Here is a 9,269-nt window from a genome sequence, read left to right as displayed (position 1 = left end):
TTGAGCTGACTGTCGAAGATGACTCTGAGGTTGCGGATGTGAGGGGGGGGGGGATAGAGTGTTGCTGTCAATGGTGAAGTTGAAATTCTGGATGGCTTTGGTACGGGATGGGGGGCCGATGATGATGTCTGTTCAGTTGGAGATAGTTTGTTTGCATCCATGCTTTTATTTCTGAGAGACAGTTGGTGAGAGTGGAGTGTGTTGTGGGGGTGATGGTTTTTGTTGAGATATAAAGTTGGATGTCATCGGCGTAGCAGTGAAATTGAAGGTTGTGGTGACGAATGATTTTGCCAAGGGGGAGCATGTAGAGGATGAAGAGGAGGGGGTCAAGCACCGAACCCTGGGGGACGCCTTGGGACAGAGGAGCAGTGGAGGAGGTGCAGTTATTGATGTTGATAAACTGATGTCTGTTGGTGAGGTAGGATTTCAGCCAGGAGAGTGCAGTGTCGGTGATGTTGAGTGATGATTCCAGGCGGGACAGCAGGATGGTGTTGAATGCTGCGGTGAGGGGAGGATGCGGATGTTCCGGTTGTCAGGTTGAGTCAGAGGAGAGGAGGAGGTCGTTTGTGATTTTGAGAAGAGCTGTGTCGGTGCTGTGTTTTGATCGGAACCCCCTCTCTCAAAGAGAGAGGGGGGAACTGATCCAGATCTGAGGGAGGAGTTAGTGATGGTGGCGATGAGTTGGGAGATGGCAGGGAGGCTCTCTTTAACAAATTTGGAGGGCATTGGGTCAAGTGTGCAGGTGGAGTTAATTCCAGTCATGAAGTCGGACAGTTGCATGGGGGTCACAGGGGAGAAGTGGGACAGGGGCTGTGAGGTGAAGGGGGGGGGGAGCCAGGAAGAGAGGTGGGGGGTGCTGATGAGGGTGTTAGATTGCTGTAAATGTTGCTGATTTTGGTTTGGAAAAACGAGAGGAAGGAGTTGCACTGTTCGGTGGTGAAGGATGAGGTGGCGTTGTCACAGGGTTTGAGAAGTTTGCTGATGGTGGAAAACAGACGCTTGGGGTTGCCGGAGCCAGACTGAATGAGTTGTGAGTAGTAATTAGTCCGGGCTGCTTTGAGTGCGTTACTGTACTGCTGGAGATAGTCTTTGTAGATTTGTAGATGGACTATTAGTGTGGTTTTCTTGTGTTGACGTTTCCTTGATTTCATTTGGCGGAGTTCGGGGGGATACCAGGGGGCGGAGTGTATGAAGTAGAAATGTTTTGTTTTTGTGGGGGCCAGTTCATTGAGACAGAAGGAGAGGGTGATGTTATAATAGTCCACAAGTTCAGATGGGTTTTCAGAAAGTGGGGTGGGGGGAGACAGACAGACATCTTGCTGGTAATGGAGGCAGTGATTGCTGAAGGTGAGATGGATTTGAGATTTCTGTAGGTTATTGTGCGTTTTTGCTTTTGGGCGGGGATGGGGATGTTGATGTCCATGATGATGGCCAGATGATCAGAGATGTGGAGATTGAGGCTGGACTGATGGTGAGACCAGTGGAGCAGACCAAGTCCAGGATGTGACCACGGCTGTGTGTTGGGAAGTTGATGTGTTGAGAGAAGTTAATGAGATTTATTCAGTTGTTTTTCACCGTTCAAAACAGGAAGGGTTTCCATAAATTCAGAGGCATATTTGCAGGTCGGGTCGTCAACATGAATGTTAAAATCACCTAGGAGGAGAACAGACGGGGATATGGCAGAAAGCTGAGTGAGAATGTCAGAGAGGTCGGAGAGAAAGGAGGGGTTTGGCTTTGGCAGACGGTAGATGATGGCTGTGACCAGGGGAGTGGGACCAGAGAGTTTGAAGATCAGGTGTTCAAATGAAGAAACATCGGGGATGGGGATTATGGTAGTTTTTATGTCCTTTCTGATAATAGCAGCTATACCACCACCCCGCCCTTGTGGGCGAGGTTTGTCAATGTATGTGAATCCTGCTGGGGTGATTTGATTTAAAGAAAAATAGTCCAGGGGTTTTTGCCACGTTTCGGTCAGATACAGAAAGTCCAGGTTATTGTCTTTAATGAATTCATTCAGAATGTGGCTTTTATTGTGGATGGAGCGTGTGTTGAGCAGGGCTGCTCTGAGGTGACGTTGCATTGGGAGGGGTTGTGTGGACCGGGGGAGTGGAAGGAGATTGGTCAGATTCACGTGTTGTTTGTTGTGATGGCGTAGTGTGGGCGTGCGACAGGACCGAATGGACGGGATGGAGTGTGGTGACGTGGAATGAAAGAAAAACTTGCGGCCAGAGCCTCTGTGTGGAGGACGGCGTTTGCGCCGAGTATTTCATCATCTGCGAGGATGTCCATGCAGTCCGGAGGCAGGCGGTTATTAAAGGAGTGGAGATCTGACAGCGGCGGCATGATCCGGTGAAGTGGCGCTAGCACGGAGCTAGCTAATGCTGGGGACCCGGGCAGCAGAGACCAGGAGCCGGATGACCGTGGAAGAAGGAGCGGTGTGAGTCCAGGCAAAATCAGAGGGATAATCCACAGCATATCAGGAGAATAACTAGAGAATGCAATTCCTGAAGAAATTGCTAGTGGGAATGCTTTATGCTGAAAAGCTGACGCTGAATTGCTATGCTGAAATGTAATGTGTTGGAAGAAAGTAAAGAATTTAGATTGAAATGATACATGAACACTGGGGGCTTGAATGTGTGCTGAGAGAAGAAAAGAAGGTAAAATGGCTTGGAAAAGCAGCAGAATATGGCTAACTTGATGGCAAATGATCTGTCGCTATGGCAACGGTATTTGATGACACCCCATAATACGCTTAGATATGTTGATTGCTGCATCGTTACCAAACCTGTGAAGTTTTGGGCTGTTTGGAGCATTTTCACTGAAGTTATGAGAAAACCGTGTTTCATGGCGAGCATTGTGTTGCCATGGCAATGGCATTTGAAGAAATCTCAAAACTGTCCCGTAGATGTCTTCACGGCTGGACTGTTAGCACACGTGAAGTTTTAGCACTTTTTGACAATTTTCATAGGAGTTATAGCAATATCGTGTTTTATTGCAAGGGATGCGTTGCCCTGGCAACAGCTTTTGAGGAAAACTCACTAATGGCACATAGACATGTTGAAGGCTGGATCATTAACTGTCATCTGAAGTCTGGTGGTGTTTTGACCATTTTCATATCAATTACGAGAACATCGTGTTTTTTGGCGAGGGATGCGTTTCCATGGAAACAGCCTATGGTGAGTTCTCAGATTTGGCGTAGAGCTGAACCATGGACCGGTGATATACAATGGACCAGTGATATACAAGCGAAGTTTGGGGACGATCGGACAGTGTCCATTGGAGTTACAGCGACATCGTGTTTCATGGCGAGGGATGCGTTTCCATGGAAACGGCATATGATGACACCCCATAATTGACGTAGAGCTGTGTTAACCATTATCTGAAGTCTGCTGCTCTGAGCATGTCAGTTGGAGTTATGACATCATGGTGTTCCATGACACAGGTCATATTGATATTTGAGCTAACGACGTGTCCAGAGATCAAAGGTTTCCATGGTGATGTGCAGTAATCAGTGAGAGGAGAGCATTTGCATTGTTCTGAATGAGAGATAAACCTCTTACATGTGAACGTTTTGTTGAAGAACCGTAACAGATATCGGTGAAATTTCAAAGCGTGAAGCATCTGAAGTGTACTTTTTGTGTACTTTCGGGTTAATAATGTGGCCTTTTTGGCAGTTTAACTAAAGGTGTGCGGCTGCTGTGGTGGGGAAAGGTGAGGCTGAACTTACAATGGGGTTTAATGGAGACACGTTGAAAGTTTTTGTCACTTCATGCCCTCAAGAGGCATTTTGTTTAATTATTTTGCTTAATTCTTTTTAATTTTTCAAGCTACGAGATGTTTTCCTACGTTTCTCATGAAAAGTTATGTCTCAGGAATGTAGGGTTTGGGAATTATGGCAGGTTTAAAAGAAAATATGAAGGCAAAATTAAATCTGTCCTCCACTCTAGCTGTGACATCACGCACTCTAAAATCTGAAGAAGGCCTCTTTACCAAGGTCTGAACAATGTTTAATATCTCTAAAAGTATGAATCAGATTTAAAAGTTGTATCACACGAATAATGTCAGAAAGATGTGTAACATTTTAAAGTTGGAATGAGGTTTCTGAGTGAAAGTATGAGGGAGCAGTTAGCAATTGTAGTTGCATGAAGATTGTTCAAGTCTGAAGAGTTTCTCCATTGATTTCCATGTTAAAAATGTGATGTATTATGGGATGTATCTCTGGAATTATTAAAGTTATGAATAAGAAAAGTAATAGCCATCGATTCCCGACCGAGCTGAACGCTTTGATGTTTGAACGGAGTTTCTGCGATGTGGAATGTGGGAGAAGAAGAGGTGCAAAATAACCCGGCGGAATAATAAAGAATTTTGTGCGTAGCATAACAGATAGTTGGAATGCTGTATCAGCATTCCCACTAAACTAATGACTTGGTTTGTGCTCTGATATGCACTGTCAACTGTGGGACCTCATATAGACAGGTGTGTTCCTTTCCAAGTCATGTCAAATCTATTTAATTTAACACAGGTGGACTCCAGTCAAGTTATAGAAACATCTCAAGGATGATCAGTGGAAACGGGATGCACTTGAGCTCAATTTTCAGTGTTAAAGCAAAGGGTGTGAATACTTATGTGATATTTGATTTGATTTTTCTTTTAATGAATTTAATCCATTTTGAAATAAGGCTGTAACATAACAAAATGTGAAAAAAGTTAAGGGGTATGAATACTTTCCGGATGCACTGTATATATATACTTTATCATGAACTAACATTTATTATTATTTTAACCTTGAAGAAAATTTTACATTTTTGTGAAATATAAGATGTTTTCATGTTCAGTGAGTATATTCAAGTAAAAGGCACTCTCCTGATTTGGTGATCAATTATGTATATGTTTTTTACAAGCGGCAAACTCTGGGGAAGAGCCGGGACGCCAATGCGGAAGTGCCACAAACTGCAGTTCATATATTGGCCGATAGGCGCTGACTGCAGAAAGGAGCAATTTCCATAGAGCCCCATGTTAAAATGCCCAATTTCACAGCCTAAAAAAACATGTTTCTACCTATGGATCCAATAAATATTATTATGAATATAGTTAGATTCCACCTTCATGATTATGGATCTGTGAGTGAATTGTTTTCTAACACGACCCTTTTATTTATATTAGGTCTTAAAGTTTTTGCATAAATTAGGGCGTGGTCACATTGAGTGACAGCTCTGTCAGGTGACTGCTGCTGTTAGCTTTTTGTCTCTCTGCTAGCTGCTCCGTCCGTGAAGCTACAGGGACTCTGCCTGCCCAGTTCATCCAGGGAACACAACTTGATCCCGGCCGTGTTTGTTTGTTCTTCATGCTTATATATCGGACTATTGTGACTCGCTCTGCGGTTAAAACAGACGGTGCATGAATGCCGTTTTGCGGTAAGTGAAATTCGAGTACTTTATTTATGTGTTTATGATTTTAATCAGCTACGTAATGAATGTGTTAGCGTGTAAGCGAGTGGTAGCTACATCGGTTAACTTAAAACCATAGACTGTATATATAAAGGTTAAAATGAAATAGACAAGTGTTAAGCGTTAAGTGAGATAGTACTGTAGAACAAAAAGCTTCTGTTTGAGGTTGATAAAATAAGGTCATCCTTGTAACTTAGAGAGATATTTTATTATGTAGGTAGGAACTGTATGCATCGCTAAAGTTAATTTAAATTGGCTATGCTCAAGTATGTAGACAAGCTAACGTCGAAGTAGTGTATGTGAAATCAACCTCACAATAAGATGTGTGTATATTACAATTATTGTCATATTTCAAGATGATTACTTAGATATTACAATATGGTTGGTTGAGCTGGAGTTCATTATTGAGCTTACACGTTAACGTCACAGTCATCTGAAGAACGAACCCAAACGTTGTTGTTTTTATTAATTGCATTACCAAATTGGTATCAAATAAACAGTAAGTATTGGTAACACAACTTCCAAAGTTACAGTAAAATAAAAAGAACCCTGACTCGGACAATACACAATCCAACATGTTCAACAGAAGATAATAAGTTATATTGTTTGTACACATGGTTCTTTACATATATATCTGTTTGTTTAAAGTGTCCAGGTGATGCAGACAGGCTGGACCAGAGAGTGAGAGACAGAACTGGACTCCTCACAGCAGTGAACTTCAGCACAGGTACAAATACTCTTTTTTCATACTGTACAAAGAATCAAGAAAGATATTGGTTTAAATAAATGAAGTATTGACTTTAATACACTGATATACATTCCATTAAACAATACTAAATACTAGATCACCTACACATCAGTGAAGTTGAGGGTTTTTTCCATGCAAAGGGTTACATTTAGATGTTAACAAGCAATATGACTGTCAGCTTTCTAATTTAAGGTATTGAAGGCAAAGATATTTAACGCATAGTGAGAACTGCTATTTATCTCTCAATATTGTCTGTAAAAACGTGGTAAAAGTTATGATTTCAGTGAGACAACAGAGCAAGCTTCTACAGTTGCACTAAGTTTTGATAACAGTTAAATATTATTTTGATAATAAAATATATTTCAATGTTGATGAATTTCATACTGTTCATTCATAATCTGATTGTCTTTGTAGCTCACTGTTGAAATAAAATAAAACATTACAATTACAAAATAATTATATCTACAGCCCCTAAACACAAACACACCTCTTTCATAAATAACACACTTGTTCTGCAATAATATGTTTTATGTTTCCTGTAATTTTTGTTAGGAAAGGACATGCCTGAAAGACACGACTCAACATTTTCTCCTTCTCTGAGGGTCAAGAAGAACATCCAAGAGGAACATTAAAAGCTGATGTTATGAGATTTTAAGACCAGTACAGGACATTCACTACGAAACTACTTTTATTGTGAAGTCAGCTGATCGAATGCACCTATTTCCACATCTACACTCCATCAGCTGATTATTTCTATTTGCCTCACTTTATGAGCTTCACAACATGTACCTTGTACCGCAGAGTTTGCAACGCAAATAAATGGGGCCAATCTTCAGTCGGATGTGAATGTGTAATCTAACATTTTCAGTAAGAATAATGGACAAAAGGAGTGCAAATACAAATTCAATTTATTGAAATCTGAACCAAAAGTTAATCAAACATGTTTTAAATAAAAAAGCACATATGGACAGAAGGTGTAAACCTATTAAATGTATAAGTAAACACATTTAGTCAAATAAAGTGACAGACTAGGCCTGTGCAGTTGGTATCAGCTATGCCCAGCATGGGCTCCTCCATCAGGCCTGGTCCTTCTCGCAGAGGAACGACCCTCAGTCCTCTCCAAACCAACAGACAGGACGTCCATCACACGGAGGTTTCTCCCTGAAGTCTCTGCAGCTCTCTGGACACCACGCTGTCTCAATCCGTCCACACTGAATATGAGAGGGGAAAATGAAAATAATAAATGCTTTAGACAATAAGAAATATAAAGTTGACTGTTGAGTTGCTCAGTTTTTTTAGATTGTCAATACTATTACTGTATAACTAATATCCCAGGTTAAGAGGCACCTTCAAATAAAGATTGGTCTTTAAATACATTTTGTCTTTTGAATTGTTTGTCTAAAGTCAAGGATCTAGAACTGGTACTTATAGTTTTAATGATACAGTCTGGTTATAATGCTGTTTGGAGGAGGCCTCACAGGTAAGAGCACTAACTAGCAACCATCACATGCACCTTAGCTTAACTTAAATGTATTAAACGTATAATTAAGTGATAGCAAAATATAAATAACTAATGTCATGCAAACATATTAATATTTGCTTGATTCGAGTGTTGCATTTAGCACATTGCATACAAACGTTAAGGGATTTTAAGATTCTGAAGTATTATGCTAAAAACTCAATAACTTAGATTATTATTTATAGTTTTGCTGAATAGTTTCATGTCCGCTTACCTTAGAAACGTAAAATGTGACGGCAGTGTGCTGATGGGGAAGCATGTTAGCTTAGCTTCTTAGCTTGAGCTAGCTCTGTTACTTCCCAGCTGGAGGCAGAAGGTCCCGCCTCGGCTCCGCCTCTTTGCCCTTATTTGGAGCAGGCGGGAGTTAGACTCAGACGTCACTGTCGAGCCGTTAGTGGCCGACTCCGCCTACTAAGGGCTTCTCGGCAACTCTGCAGAATCCTATGGGTGACGTCACGGACCCTACGTCCATTTATATATACAGTCTATGGTTTTTTATCAACATGTCAACCTTTGAATACAACATTCCTGAATGACTGTGATATCTTATTATAAAATATTTATTTTAGTCAACTTTTTTTTTGTTTGGCAACTGGACTTGAATTGCATGAAATATGACACACACACATGTCACATTCTGACAGCAAGGAAATCAGTGGCTTTTACTGTATACATATTGCATCATTTTGAAATGTTTAAATACAGATAAAATGATATGTACCTGTATGGTGCAATGTGAAATACATCTTAAATGCTTTATAAATAAAGCTATCAATGCCTGAATCTGTTGAGGGATGTACATCAACATCTGTGCTGAGAACATCTCTCGGCATTTTGAATTTAAAACAAAGCTTTAACTTTAACACTTTGTTATCACAGTTGTTGCTGATTTTTCTGTTGATTATCACACTGATGTATTAGTCAGCAGCATCAGGAGAGCCACGCTGTTAGTGATTAGGATGGGGCAATAACACAGGAAACACAAGTGTAGCAATTATAGGGACGTAGAGATAGAAACACAACATACAATGATTATTTAGAGGATACATCTATATTCAAAAGTGAGATCATTGGAACACTGGAGGACATCATATATTTATTCTGCTACTGGTATATTTCCATAATTTCCCCATGGGGCTTTAATGGTGTTACCTCACCTCTACATGTACAGTGATGTGTGTGTGTGTGTGTGTGTGTGTGTGTGTGTGTGTGTGTGTGTGTGTGTGTGTGTGTGTGTGTGTGTGTGTGTGTGTGTGTGTGTGTGTGTGTGTGTGTGTGTGTGTGTGTGTGTGTGTTATTTACAATTCACAAAAGGTACCCATGCAGGTGGACAACAATAAGTACAGTAACAGTATTTTCAAATAAAATAAGTGTACACTGTAGGAGTAGTGTGATAGCAGCCAGATAACATTTGGGAGAATAAAGTTTATATTGCACAGCTATTAAGATTGTGTTACAGTAGTTGAATAGTCCAAATAAGATAAAGATGTGCTTTGTGTCTCATGCAGAGTGTGAGTTGTGAAAAGGAAACTGTAAACCTGCAGCCATGCACAGA

Source organism: Trematomus bernacchii, unplaced genomic scaffold (genome assembly GCF_902827165.1).
Source record: "Trematomus bernacchii unplaced genomic scaffold, fTreBer1.1, whole genome shotgun sequence".
NCBI lineage: Eukaryota > Metazoa > Chordata > Actinopteri > Perciformes > Nototheniidae > Trematomus > Trematomus bernacchii.
The sequence above is the reverse complement of the archived record's forward strand: the minus strand, read 5'-3'. Positions refer to the sequence as shown.